At 44.4% G+C, this 21,947-nt stretch overlaps 4 non-coding genes across 4 annotated transcripts; all 4 read right to left on the bottom strand.

Annotated features, from left to right (window-relative positions):
• Positions 1-8,907: 8,907 nt before the first annotated feature.
• TRNAA-AGC (transfer RNA alanine (anticodon AGC)) lies at positions 8,908-8,980 on the bottom strand. Its single transcript has one exon. It is a non-coding gene; the product is annotated as a tRNA-Ala (tRNA).
• A 2,296-nt stretch (positions 8,981-11,276) lies between these two features.
• Positions 11,277-11,370, bottom strand: TRNAY-GUA (transfer RNA tyrosine (anticodon GUA)). Its single transcript has 2 exons — positions 11,334-11,370; positions 11,277-11,312 (listed from the first exon to the last, which is right to left on the bottom strand). It is a non-coding gene; the product is annotated as a tRNA-Tyr (tRNA).
• Positions 11,371-17,993: 6,623 nt separating this feature from the next.
• TRNAA-AGC (transfer RNA alanine (anticodon AGC)) lies at positions 17,994-18,066 on the bottom strand. Its single transcript has one exon. It is a non-coding gene; the product is annotated as a tRNA-Ala (tRNA).
• A 1,525-nt stretch (positions 18,067-19,591) lies between these two features.
• Positions 19,592-19,685, bottom strand: TRNAY-GUA (transfer RNA tyrosine (anticodon GUA)). Its single transcript has 2 exons — positions 19,649-19,685; positions 19,592-19,627 (listed from the first exon to the last, which is right to left on the bottom strand). It is a non-coding gene; the product is annotated as a tRNA-Tyr (tRNA).
• Positions 19,686-21,947: the final 2,262 nt, after the last annotated feature.

Below are 21,947 nucleotides of genomic sequence, written 5' to 3' on the forward strand. Positions count from 1 at the left end.
TTCAATTATCGTACGTTATTAAAAAATAAACAAAGGGACCAGAAAGGTGGTGTTATGACGTCACTTTGGAGCTAAAGGCTAGTTTCCAACTGTAAATACTGGGCATGCGCCATGTTACTCTGTTAAATATATTTTCCTGGTTCTCTCGATAGCTTCGAAAGCGTGAATAGTAATATACTGACATTTCAGAACCACTAATACCGTCCGAGTCACTAATATCAAGCCCGCAAGAAACCACACTGTGTGTCAAGAATGGTATTTTATATGCGGATGTGCGCGAAGAAAATACATTCGATGAACTTAGACCATGTCAAAAAAGAAAAAAGTATTCTGTAAAACTCAAACAAACAGCGAAAATATGTTCCACAAGCCAGGGAAGTTCATCTCCAACTTTTTTGATCACTGGCTTTATTCGAGAGAACAAGCACCTAATTTTCTAGGCAAGACATGAAACTTGAAGTGAAGTTCAAAATTAAGATTAAGGGCAGAAGCTCTTTAAAGGCAAAAGTACACGCATGCCAACGACAAGACATTGGCTCTTCTGCTACCCAGTCTTCTGCAAGGACACTCTGAGGTCATAGGCGTACATAACGTGTCTCGAAAACTCAAGAAGAATCACTTGGCTGGACCAAGTGATTGTTCTTTTTAAGGCGATGAACTTCTCTATAGCGCCGCAGGGGATTCTGAAACGTGACATTGTTGTAGAGACTGAGGGGTGTTTCTGTAACTTGAAATACACTGCGACTGTAAGCCTTGCTCGTAGCGACATTGTAAACATAAGGCCACATCATTTGCGTGCATCTCGTATTATGGCGGTGTGTCAGAAGCAGTGGCTATAGGGCCTTGCGGCCTTTGGGTGTTCGTGCTGTTTTTACGCCGATGCGCACCCTGGCAAATGTGTTCCCAAAACCAAAGGACCACACCCCGTCGGATGAATAAAGCGGAGTTGTGTACAAGGTCGATTGTATGGACTATGGTCGGCGAGACAGGGCGTCGACGTCGTACCTGCCTCAGGGAACACGCAAGGGGCGTAAAAAAAAGCTACACGTGCAACACGAGCTAAGACAGAATGAGTTTACCACCACCTGACGAAAAGACACGAGCTTGATTTCAATGATTCAACGACGTTGACGCAAAAAGAGCGATAGGGCGCAAGAAAATTTGTGGAATCATGGTAATTATCCTAATCAATCGTATGCAATACAATCAGATTATCCCATGCATCGCATGCAATAGTAATCGTGGCCTTCTGATGGATGATAACGGCAAGATATAAGCATTATGTATTCTCTCAGCTGATGTCATTTGTGTATTGACGATGCCTCCCGTAGAGGTGGTGAAACGTCCATGTTTTTTTATTCCGTTGAGTAAAGCCAGTGCTAAAAACGTTGAAGCAGACAAACAGACGTATATTTACTGCCATTTTCTGGAGAACATTTCTTCGCTGTAAAAAAAAAACTGTTCTATCGCTACTGTATCGCACTGATAGCTGTTCAAACACTTAGCTGGTAAGGGCGAGCCGTCAGTGAAGCACTCCGCAAGAGATACCGTGTACACCCGAGTCGCGTTCCAAAAGCCTCTCTTTATTTTCGACCTCTCTATGGGTTACAATGAGGGTTTGATTAGTCTTTTATGCAACCTCAGCGCGTCCTCTACCTTTGCTTATTAGCATGAATAAATTAGGTCGATAAGCACTTCGCAATCCGAGCGCCACCGTATCCATCTTAGACAAAGAGTGATAACCTCAGGCAACGCGGAACTTTCACTTGTCTTTCGTAATGTGAATCTCCAGTGTCAGGAGTCCCGAGAACTTGCGTCTATTGGTCCACTCATTGTCTCTCGCAGACCGACCACTTAGAGCATCCTAGCTATAGTCGTGGACTGAAATAATAAGACAACAGACATGAGAATTCAGTTGTAAATTAATTAACATTTACATACTGTACCCTTCACCATTGCATGGGTGACGCTCGACTGCCCACAATAGACGAGGAACCGGGGCTTTGGACAGTATATCGACGATTACTGGTTAGGACCCTGTCAGGAGTCTGGACCACATACCAGCATGGCCTTTGAGCAGGACTACGAGCTGTACCCTAAACCTTGTCATCTTGCTTCCACATTTCTCTTCCTTGTTTCAGAGCACGGAGATCTTTCGAAATGACACACGCGTTGGGCTTCCTTGCCTGAGCTTGGAGCTGTGTTCTATTCCTGTCTTCTGTCCCTGTATTTGAAGCCATTGGCCGACGGACAGTCCGACCTGAGCACTGTTTCTGTCTGAAGAGAGGGTCTCTTGAACAGCTCAGGTAGTTTACCACTTGGCACTGACTCGGAGAGTTTCGTTGAGGCTAGCGTCAAAGACACCAATGGTGGATCACGCCGAAATTAACTGTCACTCGCAAACACGGAGAGCGGTATTGATACAATGCACGACGTATATTTTTTTGTTGTATCGAGAGAGTATGCCAAGTCAAACTTCCCGAGAACGTACCAATGAGGTTGAGTCTGCAGCTGCTCGGCCCGAGAAGTTTCCCCTTGAACGTTAAAAGCACTCGGCCCTGCAACGTTAAAGGTGCTACCGCACCTCGGCACTCCAGTCCACTTCGAAGCGAACAGGAGGTGCATTGACTTCCACGCTGATGAAGCAACTACATTCACGCTACATCCCTTTAGTATTTTTTGTGGGTTTTTTCTGCCAGTCTGACGGTTCTCGGTAAAGAATATTTTGCTGCTCAAGAAAATCAGCGTGAAACATTATACGTGGAAAAATCAATAGAAAAATACCACTCTCGTTAAAAGAAGATTACGTTTGACATCTTGCCCTATAAGCACAACCTACGTATCCTATAAGTTGCGAAACCCACCGAAGTATTGCTTTCACAGAAGGTCTTTTATTCGTTAATCAGTTTTGTTCATATATTAATTCGAACTAGAATGAAAAACATCTCGACGAGATAAAAGTAACAGCGCTTTGTTTTCAAGTCATATTTTTTTTTTCGAAAAAGAGTTTTAAACGTTTATCAATAGGCGTAAAGTAGCCCAACTATGAAAGTAAAGCATGGAGAACATTTATTATCTTTTAAAGAACAGGTGAAATCCAAACTCAGGTTCAAGTTGTCACTACACATGTAGTAATAATAAACTTCAAATAATGCTCTTTATACATTCGTTTACTTCAATATCTGCTGTGTCTATAGCAGGTTAAATTGTGTCTAACGAATACCAGCATTTGACCCCAAGCCTCTTGATTTGTTTACTATAATGAGAAAAAGATATTTCATGCAGTGACTACGAAGATCACACCATCCGAGAAAATGTCATAAAAAGCAAAAAAATTGACAAGGCCGGGGTTCGTATGCCCACAACGGCAATTTGGCGAGGTCATACATCTCAATGAAATTCGATTTGTAAGTTCATTTGCACGTTTTCGTTATCTGAACCGAATTTCAGGCTGGATAGATGCGCATATCCTTTACGCATAAAATTTATTAATTACCTCGACTGTCCCACCTGGCTTCCGACAATTATTGGCAACATTGAATGTCTGTGATGTAATTTCGGCAAAAGACACGGCAGTAATGGAAACAAGGTGCCACTGGAGCACCTGCACTCCACAAGGCAACGATCATGCGTCCAAAGGCTTCTCTCAATGGGCATGATAATTTCAGTTTCTTCTTTGCGCGCGCACAATCGGAGGCAAAGTGCAATGTGTTGTGGGCTGTTGACACTTCTCCATATACTTCCTTCTCTTGATACTTGCGAATATACCTACGCTTGATCTCGAAATTCGAGGTTTTTAGCTAATAGCATTGCTTTACCGCACTTAAAAAGTATCGTAATACCCTACCGACTGAGTGGTTCGCATGCGTGAACGTTACCGCACGACAACACTTTTCGTAACGTATACAGGGTTCACCATGACCTGGCCTATACGGTGAGAGAGGGACACCTTATTAGAAAAACTGATTTTGCCCAGCACGTATATATCACTGGCATGCTGCTCGGTACCGGCATGGGAAAGGGGACAAAACGATTTCAGAAGAGAGGGAAGAAAAGAGTGATAAAAAGAATGTAAACTAATGCGAAATGTGCATGTGAACCTGATAAAAGTATTTAAAGTTAGGATCACAGGTAAGCTAAGACTTTTTATGCGGATTGTTATATCACTAGAGCCTTCCGACAAGGCCGAATACGGACAGGTAATCGACTAATCCCCTGTACCACTCCACGCCGTTTTGAAGGTGCGGGAACTGGCTCTAACATGTTGTGCAACGTTAACTGTTCTTGACAAGTCGCGTCCATGTGTCGTAATCTGCGTGTCGTGCGCCAGGTAGCTCGTACTTGGCTTACGCAGCAAAGTTTCGTTATTTCAAACTTTAAAGGAATCATAAAATTGTTCTAATCAAAAAAGGGGAGTTAGATTTAGAGCGCATGCGTTAGAACATACGGACACCGCGCAACGCTTCCACGGCAGAACCCAGAGAAGCCACCTCTGTACTTGTCATTGCCTACTAGGCACTAAAACACGTTTGCAGCAGATGATTTCGTAAGTTAATGTTATGCCGCCCTAACAGTGAACATGATTTGTCAGTCGGTGATACGCCAGAAACAAACCCTGACATGTATTCAGTGAACATGAGCACTGAGCCCTAAAGGGGCCCTAAAACACTTTTTTGGATAACCAGGAAATGAATTCACCGGAAAAGCGTATTGCCTCGAAAAATCAACGCAGCGAAAATTTCTAAGAATCTGTCCAGTACAAGCGGAGTTATTTGTCACGCGCTGCAATCGCATTCTCTCTTCTCTCGTCCTGACTGAAGCGCTGAAAGCCAAGCAGGGAGGGACGGTAGGGGCAAACAAAAAAAAAAACGTCATGCATGCCTCCTGACCTTGAGCACTTTTTCTTCCTTTTTTTCTTCGAATGCGCGGGTTTTTCAGTATAATCGCGCTTACGCGTGGACAAGTGGCGGCCTCCCGCGGCAATCCCTGTAAAGACAGAGCGCGCCATGTTCAAATCAGTCAATAGTGATAAATGGGCTTACTACAAGTGATTTTTGGGCTTATTCTGTGATTTTTGAAAGAACAGAAAGCCGTTTTTAGCTGAGTTTGATAATTTATTGTGAATTCCAGGCCGTGTGCTGCGCTATATTATTTGGCTCGCATGTTGTCGAGAGACTCTACTACCAATCGGCGGCGTTTTCTGACCATGCTAAAAAAGTGTTGCAGGGCCCCTTTAATGTCAAAATATAGAACGTCATTTGCGCTTCAAAACGTTTGTTTATTTTCATGGCATATTTGACGCAGTCAAAGTTTTCAAGAAAATCGGAACTTTACAATGCCTCATGATTGGGATTTGAAAGTGCTGTTTTGAATTTTTATTTGTATGCTGGAGAAATCAATGCAAGCACATCTACCTTGCTTGGAGCAATTGCAGAAGAGTTTTTATTTATATTTCGTAAAAATAGTGCAATAACAATAGCTACAAGAACAACGGTAAAGCGGGCTGCTGTATTGCTGGGCAACTTGCTTGAATACTCATGAAACGAAGTAAAGTAAGTTCCGCAGTAACTAGGCGAAGCAGCCGCTTTTTCACAAGCTCTATTTTGCTTTCGTAAAGATCTCTGACGTCATAATGTCGCATAATTTCAGAGCTCTCCAACCATCAGCATGTGGCGCACAAGTTTTAGCTGAATGTGAAAATAAACATTGCCACAATTGATTTTCGTTTCAGGTTGAATTAACTTGTTTATTTCATTACATTGTTCGGTTTCACTTTGCAGTAAATCAATCATTTTATTTTGTTCATAAAGCTCATTATTTTGCAGTTACCTGATGTTACATTGAACTTCATAACCATGTATGGAAAAAATTGACTGGAGGAAGAAAGACGCTAACAACAAAAGTAAATAAAACACACAATGTGCTAAATGCTATGATCGATCGACTCAACAGCGAAACTATTTTGATTCACAAATGATCGAGCCTTCCAGGTGCCCTTCATTGTCTTACTTTTCTTTATTTACTGGCCCTTATAGAACTTATGCGTCATCTAGTTTTGTGAAAGAAAGTCAAATGGCTTTGCTTATGGCCTCCGAGATTGCAAGCGCGCGGTGGGTCGGCGCGTCTTTAATCTCGGAGGCCATGCCGTACTGGGGTGTTAAAATGTTTTCGCCGCCTGTCGAGAGATAGCTCTAGTCAGTTCACTAGCGGCAAATTCAAACGAGTGAAAGAACATGCTACGTGACCGATTGACCACGGGAAGAACTTATTTTAGTTTTGTTGTCTGCATTTATTAATTGAATAAATAAACCGCTTTAAAGCATCAACAAAATATTTCGTCTCCTCTTTAGGTGTGAATTTCTGTCATGTACAGATTAACTTACGCAAGTCGTCTTTGCACCCGCATGGTGGCGCCATAATTTTACCAAAAAACATGTCCTTTTTCTGAGGCTTTTTCCTTGGTGCCATTGCGTGTCCCCTTTTAATCATGACATCACAATCAAGGGAAGTTTCGACAACTTCCTGTTGCAGGCATCAGCGAGCACAATTTGTTTGTCACCAAATGCACCGACTTTCATCTGTCTTCCTGATTTCGCCAGTGACGGCACACCGATGAGTACAAGCAAACCTAACAGCTGACGCCGGACCGAGTAGTTCCCTTGGGTCGTTTCAAGTGTGGAGAACTCCGCAGACCCAGGCTGTCACTCTCGTATGTTTCATGTATGTTTCTCGTATGTAAAAAACTGTGGCGCTCAAAGTGCAAACTAACCTTCCAAAGGCACTCATCTATTCCCTTTCTTCAGCTCGCAGGTGCCGGGATCGAATCCCAGTTGCCACGGCTGCATATTCGATGGAGGCGAAAATGTTGTAGGCCTGTGTGCGCGGACTTGGGTGCACGTTAAAGACGACCAGGTTGTCGAAATTTCCGGAGCCCTACACTACGGCGTCTCGCGTAATTATATGGTGGTCTTGGGAGGGTTTACATATCAATCAATTTTCTTCAGCTCTTTGAGAGAGAACATGTTTTGAATGCAAATGCATTTCTTAGTCGGGCCATGTCAGGCGTCCGTCGGGATCCGTCCACCACCCTCTCTCATAGAAACAGCTGCGGGCGTGCACGTCCCTAGCAACCAAAGCTCCCCCCTCTCTCATGTCACGCTTCGGCGTCGGCAGCTGTCAGCAACAGCTGCGGGCGCGCGCGCTTATGCTCGCACCTATCGACCGGAACACCCACCTTCTTGACTTGAACGTGATTTACCACAACCTAAATGCAGCGCGCTTGAACCACATTGGTAGCGTTTGTGCTGCCAGCGTCTGTGTAGCGTTTGTGATGCATTCGCATTTCCTTACGATTCCCTTCGGGGAGGAAATATCTTTATTAAAGAAAAAAAAGCGACAAGATGTGGAAGAATTGCCTCCTTCCCCTAGGTGGCAGCCATGAGTACTCGAGCTCTGGTGGCATCCTCGGCTTGCCGAAGGACGTTGAGTTGCACTTCTGGGTCTGCGCTTAGCAGTGCGGTCTCCCACTGCTCTCCATTGCTGTATCTTTTATATTGCCCTATCACTGAGAGGCAAGCCCACACTATATGATTGAGATACGCCCTTTGATTGCAGAACTTACACAAATCTGAGTATATCTCTGGGTAGATGTAGTGAAAAGTTACCGGGTTCGGGAACGTGTTGGTTTGTAAGAGGCGCCATGCCATCGCCTGCTGCTTGTTGAGCGAGGTATGTGCCGGGGAAAATCGGACCCTTCGTAGCCTGTAGTGTTTTGTGATCTCTTCCTAACTAATCATGCGGTCCCTCTCCGCCCCCGGACTTCGCGCTGCGCCTGTTCGGCCGGTCAGTTCTCGAGCCAGGTCGAGGGAGGTGGGTTTTTTTTTTCTTCTTTACAGTTTCGTAGCAGCGCATAGTGTTTGAGTATATTCGACATAAATGTGTATCTATAGCGTTTGTATGAACTACACTGACGTGATTTCGAAGTGCTTAGCGTATAAGTATCTCTACGTGTCTGCGTATACCGCTTCAGTAAACTCTACTTTGCTAAACGACAATCGAAATTCACCAAGATTACACTACTGCCTGATTCCAATTCTGAGAGCAGCTGTGCAAGTGTTTGACTTTGAGATAAGTTCACGCGTGACTGACTCCATAACATCGAGACCGTATGAAGGCAGAGCGTCGGTGCGTTCCACAACAGCCGCCGCAGACAAACCTCTGTTCACGTAGCGTTTCATTCTGTTACATGGTGCACCTTACCACTGATCAGATTAGTTACAGCCAATGACAGTGAATGTCACCATCGGTGTGCAGCGTGTATTGCTCTTAAAGTACTCACGGATTCAAATGAAACACCATGTGCTTAAGTCTAACGATTGGTTTAAGCCCATTTCTCGAGATAACCACGTCGTGTGGACACAAATCTTATCTCTAAAAATATTATTTGGCTGTGATCTGCACGTTCAAGTTGCAACTATACAGATACGATTTCAATTAAAAATGGTGCAAACCAAAGTATGGGTTTTTCTTGGCTATAAATTCCTAAAACATTTCATTAGACGAGTACTGTGCTTCCATTATTTTTTTTTTTCATTTCCCAGTCCAATGTTGGCATAATAGATGTTCGTATTTAGCAGCCTGGCTTTCGTTTTTTTTTAATTTTTTACTGTCATGACCTTGTGACTTCTTTTTCATTTATTTTCTGACAATATTTTGCTGCTGTGCTGCACACTGCTCGCGCAAAGTTCCATGTACTTCATCGTAGCTTCATGTGGTCTTTGCTTTCGTGTTTTAAACTTCTTTCGCCGTGTCTGTCAAGTTAGTTCCAGATGTACTGTAAACCACAATGACACGCAATGAAGACAATCAAAGAAAAAACTGTCACGAAAATGCACATTAAAAAATTATTGGAGGTGCTGGGTATCGATCCCAGTACCTCTCGCATGCTAAGCGAGCGCTCTACCATCTGAGCTACACCCCCGACGAGGAATCGAGGAGACAAAATGCCCTTTATCTGCGAGTGCACCAGACAAATCTGGACCACGAACGGTGCCGACGCAACACAGCGCCGGCGGCGCTACCGGATTTCGCGACCAGCCTCGCCCCGCATTCTGATGAGCCTTCGCCTTTCAAAGTACGCAGTGGTATTACAGGAATGTGTGTGTTGTGTCGACCATCATTCCCGTTATCGCTATGTTTGTTCTTATAACTCGGGCCTGCGACGTAGCAAAAAAAAATTTTTTTCAGGGGGAGAGGGGGAGGGTTTATATACACGTGCAAACTTGATTGATATGTGGGGTTTAACGTCCCAAAACCACCATATGATTATGAGAGACGCCGTAGTGGAAGGCTCCGGAAATTTTGACCACCTGGGGTTCTTTAACGTGCACCCAAATCTGAGCACACGGGCCTACAACATTTCCGCCTCCATCGGAAATGCAGCCGCCGCAGCCGGGATTCGAACCTACACATGCAAACTTGAGGAACTTTATGTGAAGGGGAGACGGTTGGGAACAGGGGTAGAGTGAAACTTATTTAACTCACCCACTCGATGTCTATCCAGAGAGTAGGGCCCGTGCCCCCCCCCCCCCCCTGCTTCCCGCCTTAAATTTAAATTTTCTTTTGCCATGACTTACAGAGCGAGAATGACCATTTCAAAGGTGGTGCTCATGAAATCAAGAAGGTGACCCCCCCCCCCCCCCTGCCGGCTCATGGAAAAGTTATTTCTGCCTACGCCCTACTGTCTACGCCAGCGACTGCAGCGGTTCATCAATAATACTATCGAAAATTTTCTAGATGGTCTTTGAAGTAGTCTTCAACACTACACTAAATTGCTTCAATGAGTGGCAACCTCTACATAATTCAGACAGTGGCCGGAAGAATCACAGAAATGGCAAAAGAGCACAACGGAAAACGGGGCCAGATGTCCTGAATTACGTACTACCAACTATCCCACGAATGTGTCATCTTGATCTTACACATATCGCGCTGTACAACTTCACAAGGGTAGCCATTCGGCCTTGCTTGTAGAACACGGTAAAATATTTCTGGGTCATTACCAAGGGACGAAGGCACAAAACACGTGCACACAGCATAAAACATTTTGTGCCCCCGACCCTTTTTTCACAGCCAGTCTGTTCTCGATTAGTGTGCAATGCTGCAACCCAAAATTATAATCATCATCAACCGGTGTGCGCACGCTCTTCGTTCTCTTTTTTCTCTAAACAAAGATAAAGAGAGATTATCTTCACGAAAAAATGAAATTTATAAGACTCGGAGTGATTTGAAGCCGCGTTCCTGCTATCCGGTGAAGAGTGTCAAATCACTCAGTTATCCAGGCTTTTTAGGGGCGAAGCTCTTTATGGCGTGGCTTGTCGTAGTGCGTAACCTGTGGCACATACCCGCATACCAGTGGCACATATACTCACCCTCGGGCACATATCTGCATGTCGCTCCACATGTTACGAAAAATATAGTACGGTGTCGTTATCACGCTCTCCGTGTTGACAAATCGCTGACAGCAGAAATATCTTACATACTCTGCTTTAGTCCTTGAGTTATCCGTCGGATGGTGGTACTTGTATTTGATGAATATATGATAAAAATAAGCGAGATGGTGGTACTTGAAGTGTTCATTAGATGGACGGACGGGCGCGCAGACAGACAGACAGACAGACAGACAGACAGACAGACAGACAGACAGACAGACAGACAGACAGACAGACAGACAGACAGACAGACAGACAGACAGACAGACAGACAGACAGACAGACAGATGGACGCACGCAAAGACGGACGTACGAGCGGACGCACGTACGGATGGACTGAAGCACACGCTGACGGACGGACGGACGGACGGACGGACGGACGGACGGACGGACGGACGGACGGACGGACGGACGGACGGATGGATGGATGGATGGATGGATGGACAGACGAATGGACAGACGGACGGATTGACGAAACGACGGATGGATGGACAAACGAACAAACGACGGGCGCACCTACGGACGAACGGACGAACAGACGGAAGCACGGATGGATTGATGGACACTTCGCCCACTCATCATCAGTCATTAAGTGGATATGCTGCAATTTTTTTCTTTATTATTGGCTATCCAGGCACGTTAACTAAACATACCGTATTTCCTGTATCGCAAGGTGGTAGAAAAAAGAAAAATAAGTGACGGTGAGGGACAGCCAAGCAGAAAGAAAGACGCAAAGCTGACAGCCCCAAACAGAAACATGCAACTTTGAAATATCACAAAAAAATACACTCCGTCGAGCCGGATTCGAACCAGCGACCTATGGATGTCCGCTTCAGGCGAGAACCTCTACAGTCCACCGCTCTACCAACTGAGCTATCGACGGAACTGAGTACGGCGTGCCTACGCATTTTTCTTGAATGCGTTTTACGCGCGCTGCGCGACCTAGTTAAGACTCGTAACGGCGATGCTAGGCGTGTATGGCCTACTTGTATGGCCGTTTCTTCATCGCAACATTTCCTTTTTTATTCTGGTTGCCAAAGGGCGATCGTGATTTCTCTGTTTCATTGTTCCAATTTTGTATAACGCTTCTGACGTCACAATTTCTAATGTCACATCATTTTATGAAAACACAATACTCGCCTCGCCACCCAACACGTAACTGCATTGTTACTGCCTCTTTTATTTCCTTCAACAGTTGTATTTCAGACAATACTTCGAGCAACATAGGATGTACAAAAAGTACAAAGGATGTACAAAAACAAAAAAGGAAAAGAACGAAGGAAGGGAGAAAACACGATGAAGTAGGGCCTAGCAAAAGTTGAATGGTAAAACTTTCTTGCAAGTATGTTCAGCTGCTTCGGTGGCCATTCACGAAAGTTTCTATGTAGTAACAGAAACTTTTTAGTTTAATTGAGAGAAGTATCTTTTTTGTATATTTACATGAAGTAATTGCAGCTTTTCATGCCCCCCCCCCCCCATCATCACATTAAACCAGGTTACGTCTCCGTTTCCTTAATTTGCACAAGGCTAAAAAGGGGAACGAAAAAATCTTTGGGAAAATTCCAGGTTAGGAAACAACTTCCGCCTAAGAAAAAGGAAAAGTCATGTCCACGCTGAGGCTTTTAAGATTAGGCTTACTTATTCTTTATATATCTAAATGACAGTCACTGCAGCATGCTCTTGATACTTTCCATCATTTCGGCATTATCTCCAGCGTAAGGATACACTTTTTTTGAACATCAGTATTTTTTTATTGGCAACCCGAACGGACGTATCAGCATCACGTCGCCTTTACAGGGGCGTCCTAACATTACAATACTGGGCGTTACTTTCACTGCATTTGGTGTACAGGAGCGCATCTGGTCATTCATTGTACAAAATCTTTCAATGGATGTAAAAGGAGTCAGGCACTTCAACTTCCCCCTTAGAACGCCGATACTTACTATTATCAAACGGTGTACCTTAACAAATTTTGGAACATTTGCCATTCTTTTAAACCGCCGCTTCACGTCCCCAGGAATGTGCAAAGCTGCATCAGTTCTTTTTTTTTTTTTGGTCTGGTGGCACAGGATTGTTGTCTCTTCCGACGTTAGCTCAGCCACGAGATCAAGACGGTTTTGTATTCCCCGACGTTTCTGTCAAAACGTCTACATTGTGCCTCCGAAATCTATTACGAATACTAATCAATGATGGCACGCCCGCTCAGACACTGGCTCGCTACCATCTGGGTCCGTCACTACGAGGCTTCCTACCGGCTAGCCAAGTTAACCAAGGTCCCCAATCAACTGAATTACCATCTTTGTATGGAGCCCTTCTGGTATTTCACCGACGTTTGAAGGCTATGTGCCCAAAAATAGAGGTTGTCGAATCTAAAGTGCTAGACACAATAGCCGCCCTTCTACGGCCCTTGGGGCCCCAGCATCGTCAATGTATAATGAACCATCCTTGAAAACCAATAACTGCAGCGGTATTGCCAGGGCATCTCCGGGATATTGTGTGGCGATTGGGCTGTGGTTTACTCCCCACTCCAGATCGGTTGCAGCGATGGCAGGCGGTTCTCACTTCCACTTGCCCCAACTGCGTCATGGTTGGGACCAATCGACATGCGACGATTGAATGTGGGGTCACCCACCTTTTTTGGCGTGTGGCCCATGCGGGTTTTCCGGGACAGGGTGTGCGAACGTTCGTGTCCAACGGCCGATTTGCGCGTGTACGCTTTTCAGCTCTTCTAAGAGTTGCGGGGCTTTTCAGCCTTTGCGGGGCTTTTCAGCCGTAGCTGCGAATTGCCACCGGCGTGCTTTGAGGTCGATACTGGGCTGAATGAGACGAGAGATCGTCGCGCTCTTCTCTGAGGTGCTTTTCTTCTTCGGGGAGCACGAGTTCCTGCGGCATTGGTCGTGCCCTTTAAACATAAAAGATCAAAAAGTACAACTCATTTTTCGACCGACGTGGGGCTGAGCAGCTTCCGTTGAGTAGTTATTCATGATTTAGTCTGTAACCGATTGTGCTTCATTGCATCTATGGTATTGTTATACCAATAACTGTATCATAATATTGCATTGAGTTCTTGTGTGAATGTATGCCAACAATGTCATGTATATTAGGGGAATGATGTCTTCATTGTAACGTAGTGGTGTTTTTCGTGGTACATAGATGTGTCAAAGTGTATGTGCCCTTATTACTGGAATGTTATGAAACCTTTGTTTTCTCGACATAGTATTATTAACTTTTTCTAAACAGCATCATCCATTGTGAGGCCACGGGACGGCTTTATGCTCTCCCATAATAGAATACCAAGTACTCTAAGTCGTTCACCACTTTTTCGAAACACATAGCTAGGCCTACCTGGTTTTGTTAGGCTGATATTTGTTCAATACCGACAGAAATTTCATGTAAATATGCTACATATACATATTAGGGCGAATCTTCTCTTAGTCTACCCTTGTCACGTGTCGCGCGTAACCGATAGAAAAGACGAGAAAGAAAACAAGGCAGTATCTTTCGAAATGTAAAATAGATTACGCTGTCTCATAGAAGTGCATAGACACTGCCGTTGAGTGAGGATACTCTGGATGGCGCTGTTTCCTTACTTTCCGATTGGCTGCTGCATGGGCTGTGCCTAAGTAAGCGGAGAACGAGTGCCTCTTTCAGTCTGCTGGATAGTCGCCGTAATGCCTAGTTCACACTGAAACATCCGCTTTCTACAGCGACTGAAATTCCCCTGCCGCCGAAACACAGCGTCGTTCGCACTGGACGCGCCCCGCGCCGCTGAATATGCCATCTACTACGGGGCGAACGCGGGATGGATGCGCTGTCACCCGGTTGTTGTCGCGGCTCGCAAACGCTACTACGCTATCCGGTGGTGTATACTTCGACGATTCTCGTACGCAAGAAGCAAGAAAAGACAGCATTGCTTACTTTGCTGGCAAGTGGCTGTCTTGTAATACACGAAGAGCAGAAAAACCACCGACGCCAGTGGCGTTGGTGGGTTCGTTTTGCTCTGCAAGACTGCAACAAGCTCGGTCACGACAACAGCAAGCTCGGTCACCTCTTTCACGAAATACGGAGGCGAAGTCGGCACAGAGTAGGTTAAACTCCCGTTGGTTTCAACATTCAGTTACGTGCACTGCGGCATAACAAGTGAGTAGGGCTTGGCCACCATTTTTCAAAACTCCTTGACTAGCGCTCTTATTGGTCCGCGGTGACCGATTCGGCGGCAGACGCCGCAAAATCGGTCCGAGAGCGATCGGCGCGGAGAGGGCCTTTTCGGCGGATCACGCCGCCGCCGAACCGTATTCGGAGCACTTTCGGCGGCCGGAATGCTCATTGTGAACGCGGCCTAAGTGGCGGATCGTTGGTGGGGCATGGATGAAGCAGAGCGGCGGACGCGTTGAAGACGCTTGCACTCGGCATCCTTAGCTCACGTCTCATCGGCGTTACCCGCGCGCCGCCTGTATTCTCGAACCTGATCGGACACATGGACGCATGCACGGAAGGACGCTTCACCCTACTCATCATTCACTCCGTGGACATGCTGTGGTTTTTTACGTCTCATGTAAATATATATATATATATATATATATATATATATATATATATATATATATATATATATATATATATATATATATATATATATATATATATCATTTCATAAGAAAGTTTTCTGTGTATTTGCGTGTTCTGTTCTTGTGGAGATGTTTGTGTTATTTTGGGATGTTATATTGATGTCCACTGTTTCTGAGAATAAGTTCTTCTATACACATAACTATAATAGTGTTTGCCAACATTTCGAACCAAAAGTTGAATTTTTCTTTTATGTGTAACCGCAATGGCTCACTGCTCTTCCATAGTAAAATACCAAATATTCTATACCGTTACAATTTTTCTAAACACACACAGCGAAGGTTCTATAAAGGCCCATTCTTTAAAAATGAGGCCTGATTGGCTGCTTATAGGGCTTATCGCCCTCTCTACGAGGAGGTAGTACTTCCGGTGGAAGAAAAAAAATGGAGCAGATGTGACATCATAGCTGGTAAACAAGTGACGTCCCCCTGTAGGCACTAGCGCGAAATTTGATTTCAAGTTACTTCTAATAGGACCTTGATGCCTAAGGACTCCCGCTATAAGGCGATCGCCGGTGAGTTTTTCACGAGTGCGCTTCAAGTCATCGCCAGCTAACCTAACACTGGCTCATAACTAGATGGCGATGTTCAAGTGTACTATCATGCAGTTTGCCGCAGTTTTACAAGAAAAGTTATTCTTGGAACTTTCGTTCGATGTTCTTGGGATCTTTCGCAGTTGGATTAGCGTAACCAACAGCCCTCCTGTAATATCTGACGCGCTGCGTATTCGCTTTGCGCATACGCAGGTTCTATAGCGCGTACAGTGCTTGTGTTCTTCAGTTCTAACCGTAGAAAAATATGCCTAGCCACGCCAAAACTATGACATTACTGTTTTATTCACCGGTCACAATAACTCAAAATTATTACACTGCACGCAGTGGTAAAGATAACAAAATGTTTGTAGACACTCCAGGCGCCATGTTTCGCATTATGCTCCAATAAATTACCATTAAGTATGCCAATGCAGTCATCCGAATCAAAGCACGGTGGATAACTTGACGTGCACTTGGCTCGCTATTAACACGAATAGTAGCAGGCACTGCGTGTCCAAGAGGGGAACCGGACCGAAGGAACGCCGGTGCATCAAAGTCCAAAAATCCCAGTATTCCGAACTGTTGCCCTTCTTTCTTATCCAGAAGACGTCACCAGGCATACGATTGTATGCCTGGTGACGTCTTCTGGATAAGAAAATAAAAAAAATAAAAATTGTTGCTACTGCAACCGTGCGGAACGGATCGGGTCTGCAGGTACCGACGCAAGCACTCGCCGTTAAATATAATCCACATCCTTCCGAGGCCGGTTCGGCACATGCACTCAAGACGTTCACTAACGATAAAACGCGTCTTATAACTTCGCGCACAGCAGAAAACGCAGCAAATGAGGAACACTCAAACACATGAGAGGTGGGTGCCATCACAGATGAATTTAACGAGCGTTCCTTTTCATGCAAGGCAAAGGCTGCACTGAATAATATTGGCATAAGCAGACTGTGCTAAAAAAGATTTTTCGTAATAACAAAAAAAATTGTCATAAATTGTTTGCTCATCAAATCCAAATAATTTTGTTGGGGAAAGAAATGTCATTGGTGAAACACGGTGATCGCTTCAATAGCTTTTCTGTATTATTCTTTGTTTCCCCACACATAGTCGTGCTTCAATCGTAGCACCATCTCTCCGCATGCTGATGTCGCTGGCAATAGCTTTTGAAAAGCTTTTCGCCCGAGTTTTCGCGACCTGTTTGGATAGACCTTGCACTCGTATCTTTACCTCTCTTTAGCTCTTTTAGAGGCTTTTTTTCCATACTGTCGTATACAGCGCATTGTCATTGAATAAAGTCTGTGTAAAATTGTGTCTAGCATTTGCATGAATTACACTGGCTCAATTTCGAAATTTTGGGTGTACAAATGTCTCCACGTGCTTCCGTCCACTCGTCCAAAAAACTTTCTTTTACTAAACGACAACAGAAATTCACCAAGATTACACTACTGCCTAAATCGAATTGTGAGCGCAGCTGTTCAAGTGTTTTGACCTGGCGATAAGTTCACGCATGACTGACTCCATAACATGGAGACCATGTGGAGGCAGCGCGTGGGTGTGTTCCACAACAGCCGCCGCAGACAAACTTGTGTTGACGCAGCGCTTTATTTTTTTTACATGATATTGGTTTTCATACATGATGCGCCTTACCGCTGATCAGATTAGGGACAGCCAATGACAGTGCATGTCACTATCAGTGTGCAGCGTGTATTGCTCTTAAAGTACTCAAGGATTTAAATAGGACATAATATTTTTTTCGGTCTAACGATTGCTTTACCACATTACTCGAGATAAGAACATCGTGTGGATACGAATCTCGTCTCTGAAAATATTGTTTGGCTGTGATCTGCGCGTTCAAGTTGCGATTACACCGATACGACTTCAACTGAAAACAACGCAACCGAAAGTATGGGTGTTCCTTAGCCATAAATCTCTAAATTGTTTCAATCCGTGAGTACTGTGTTTTCATTATTTTTTTCATTTCCCGGTCCCGAGTTTACCCGATAGATGTTCGTATTTAGCAGCCTGACTTCGGTCTCCTTGCCGTCACATCTTTTTTTTTTAATGTCTGAAATTATCTTGCCGCTGTGCTGAACACTTCTCGCGCGAAGTTTCATCTACTTCGTATAACTAAAGAAAAACTAAAAATGAATTCAGTAGAAACACCAAAGGCGGTTTAAAAAAAAAAATGATAGCACCATCTGGTCTTTGTTGTCTTGCTTTCAACCCTTGGCACCATGTCTGTCACGTTAGCGCCAGATGTACTATAAACCACAATGAACGTGCAATCAAGCTATTCAAATAAAAAAAAAGGATGTTACGCAAATGAAAAAAAAAAAGCGTCTTGGAGGTGCTGGGTATCGATCCCAGTACCTCTCGCATGCTAAGCGAGCGCTCTACCATCTGAGCTACACCCCCGACGAGGAACTGAGGAGACAAAACGCCCTTTTACCTGCGAGCACACCTTATAAATCTAGACCACGAACGGTGCCAACTCAACACAGCTCCGGCGGCGCTACCGGCTTGCGCGACCAGCCTCGCCCTGCATTCTAATAAGCCTTTCGCCTCGCAAAGCACGCAAAGGTATTCGAACAGTAGAGGTGTTGTTTTGATTAATTTTCCCATTGTCTCCTCATTTATTTTCATAACTCCGACCTGCGACGTAGCAACGTAGCAAAAAAAAAAATGTATTCAGAGAGCGGGGGCGGGGGGGGGGGGGGTAGGGGAGTACAAATTTGATATTAGATTATCTTCCTTCGTACATTTGTATACGTGCACATCCAAACTTGCGAAACTTTACGTGAGGGGAAGGGGTGGGGTGGAACTTCTCTAACTCACCACCCCCTGTCCACCAGTGGCGTATCTAGAGGTTGGCACATCGGACCCGATCCCTCCCCCCCCCCCCCCCGTTCCACCTGAAATTTTCTTTCGCCATGGCGTCCCCTATAGTGGGCCTAGCCAGGTGACGCTGAGTTAACTCACGTCTATCGTGGACTCAATAGATAATGTTATTTCACTCACTCCCTATGGTCCTGCTGTCTAGGACAGTGACTGAAGCCGTTCAACAATCTGAACTGGCTCTGGATGGTTTTTAGTGGCCTTCAACGCTACGATAGATTTCATTAATGAGTGAATACTTATGCGTAGTTCAGGAAGTGGTGCGAAGAGTCGCGCTAATGATGAAGTATATATAGTGATGCGAACGAACGCGTTGCCTAATTTTCGGAATTACGTAGCACTACCAGCTAGCGTGTCAATGCGCCCTCTTGAACTTACACACAACGCATTGAACAACTTCACAAGGATAGGAATGGAGCCTTACTAGTAGAACGCGGTTAGAATTTTCGTAGCTCATGAGGGAAGCGCGTCAGCACGAGACACGTAGAAACACAAAACATACTGCATCATTCCTTCTAACAAGCAGAACTGTTCTAGCTTGGCGTAAAATGTTACGAACCGAAATTGTAATCATAACAAAGAAGTGTGCATCTTCTCCGTCCTTTTTTTTTTTTCTCCTAATGAGGAAGTGAGAAACCTTTGGCGAAAAAATTATGTTTGGGGCAACGTGATTCGAATCTTGTTTCCACGATATGGTACGTGGTCAGCGTCATAATCCCTCGGCTATTCAGGCACGTAACCAACGTACCGTAGCCTTGTATTGTATTGTATTGTATTGTATTGTTTTGTATTGTATTGTATTGTATTGTATTACATTGTATCATACTGAATTGCAATGTATTTTATTGTACTGTGTTGTACTGTACTGTACTGTACTGTACTGTATTGCATTCTATTACATTTTAAATTATCGTATCGTACAGCAAGGTGGTAGAAAAAAAAGGCAGGAACGGTGAGTGACAAAGAAACAGAAAGAAAAACGAAAAATCTGAAAGCCACAAGTAAAAAAAAAGAATGCGATTCTTGAAATGTAAAAAAAATACTGTCCGTCGAGCCGGATTCGAACCAGCGACCTATGGATGCCCGCTTTCGGTGAGAACCTCTACAGTCCACCGCTCTACCAACTGAGCTATCGACGGAACTGGACGCTCGTTGCACCGGCGTATTTGTCGGTAATGCGGCTCACGTGTGCTGTGTGACCTAGTTAAGATGCATAACGCTGAGGCGGGGCGTCTATACGGTCTACACTGCGCGCAGCAGCTGTTTGTTCTCCGCAAGATTTATTTATTTATCTTCGCTTCCAAAGGGTGATCACGCTGTGTGTGCTTCATTGTTTGATTTTAACATCACTCTTGTAATGTCACAACTTTAAACGTCCCCACATTTCATGAACAATGAGCGCCACGGTGTCAAACACAATACTCGCTTCGTGTCTTGACACATTTACGCATCCTGTATGTCTTTTTTTTTTATATCGTGCAATTGTAATTCAGATAATAGCTGGAGCAGGACTGGATGCACGACAAAAAAAATAACTAAGAAACAAGGAAAATATCGTGAAGTAGTGCCTATACCAAGGCTTCAATGGCTAACTTTATTTGCGAGTATGTTCAGTTGCTTTGGGGACCATTCGTGGAACTGTCTTTGTTGTAATATCATTTTTCTCTTGTAAATCTGTTGTATTATCCTTTTTTTTTTCAACTACGTGACACAACGGCAGATTTGCATGGTAACCCTTTCCTCACGTTACGCCATATAACGTCTTCACATTCTTTGTTTGCACGAGTATAAAAAAGGGGAACGAAAAGTTCTTCGTGCAATCGCTAGGTCAGAGAAGAACCTGCGCCAAAGAAAAAGCGAGTGTCGTGTCTGACATGCTTGCAGGCGTGGAGGCTTTTGAGCTGAAACTCAACCGTCTTCTACTTCATGTCCAATTTTCGTCACGCCCCTTGCTATAAAGATTTCCGGGGAAGTGCAAGCACAGTGCTTCCATCGAAAAAAAACTTTGCCAAATATTACTTCGTTCAAAGAGGAAGTTCTAAGTTAAGCCCTCTGATAGGTATTTCCAAGTTGGCTGAGACTGTTATGCACCAAAAGAGGCACTGAAAGAGCTATTTTTCTTTTTGTGTGTGTTTTTTGCTTCTAACCTACGTTTGTAAAGTGCAACCATGAGATATTCTTCCAGAAAATATTTATGGTTTTTCCAGTTTTGCAAATTATTGCCATTACGTGGAATTTTGTCTTTGGTGCAAAGCACCCCATCGCTTTCCTGTCTGCTCATGGGGTTCCCCCTAAGTCAGTTTCATGGAACTCGGCCAGCAGTCTCAAAATACCTCCGACCCCTGTCTGAGAGGGTCAGGAGCCCTGTCAAAGATCAATGTAATCGAGACAAATATTTGAGGCGTTAGAAGTCCACTAATAATGTACCGCGCTTTCTTTGAAACCCTCTCGAGGAGAATTGAACTAAAGAACTCATTTATTTTGCGGGCAGGATGAATCAATCATTTTTACGGTTTAGCTCAGCAGTCATTCAAAAAAGTATTATTCCGAAATTCGGAATGCCTGCCAGAGTAGTTGATGCGGCTGGGCTTCATTGAATGTGTCCTGATGAGGACAACTCTGTTGCGTTCGTACCAAAAGGTAATAGGGCATGACGATGATGAGCTGTTGACGTTCAGAGATTGAGAAGAAGCATTTTCCTCGCATGCCCCATGAGTTCAACGTGACAACATTTTCGAGTCAGATAGTGCTCTAAGTGCATCCTTGCGTTACTAGTTTTATTTAGAAAGCCTCGAATTAAGTCACCAATACTAGTCTCTGTGTATTATTTCTTCGGAAACAACTGTCTTTTAATTTATCATTAGCGTGGCCTTCAGACTATCAAATCAAAGCCACTTGATGTGTGAGCGGGCACCACCAGAAAATGGCATGTTTCTGAGATCTTTGGGGGGCAAAAGCTGGCTTCCCTAATGCTGGCAAAGCATTTCGGGAGCTTCCACTCCAGCAATTTTTTCGAAAATCTCCTTGGTTCGAACGGACATTCCACGAGTGTTAGCCCTTCACGAGTGGCCCACTGGATGACTTTATGCTCTCCCATGGTATACAGTATCAAGTGCTGTAAATCGTTAGCCACTTGTGCTAAACACGCAGTTTAATGTGCACTGTGCGATTTCTGTGCACATCAAAAAACACCAGAAGGTCAAAATTTTTGAAACTCTTTATTACGGTGTCTCTCATCATCATGTCGTAGTTTTGAGACGTGAAACTCAAAATATTATTATTATTATACCTGTCAGAGTTGGTTTTGCTTCAACGCAAAGCTGTCTTCAGGAATCGTATTGAGCAGTATTATTATCGCAGGGTATGTTTTTCTATTTTCGTGGGAGAACCTATTGCACGCA

The sequence above is a fragment of the Rhipicephalus microplus genome, chromosome 8, assembly GCF_043290135.1.
Source record: "Rhipicephalus microplus isolate Deutch F79 chromosome 8, USDA_Rmic, whole genome shotgun sequence".
In the NCBI taxonomy this organism is placed as follows: Eukaryota; Metazoa; Arthropoda; class Arachnida; order Ixodida; family Ixodidae; genus Rhipicephalus; species Rhipicephalus microplus.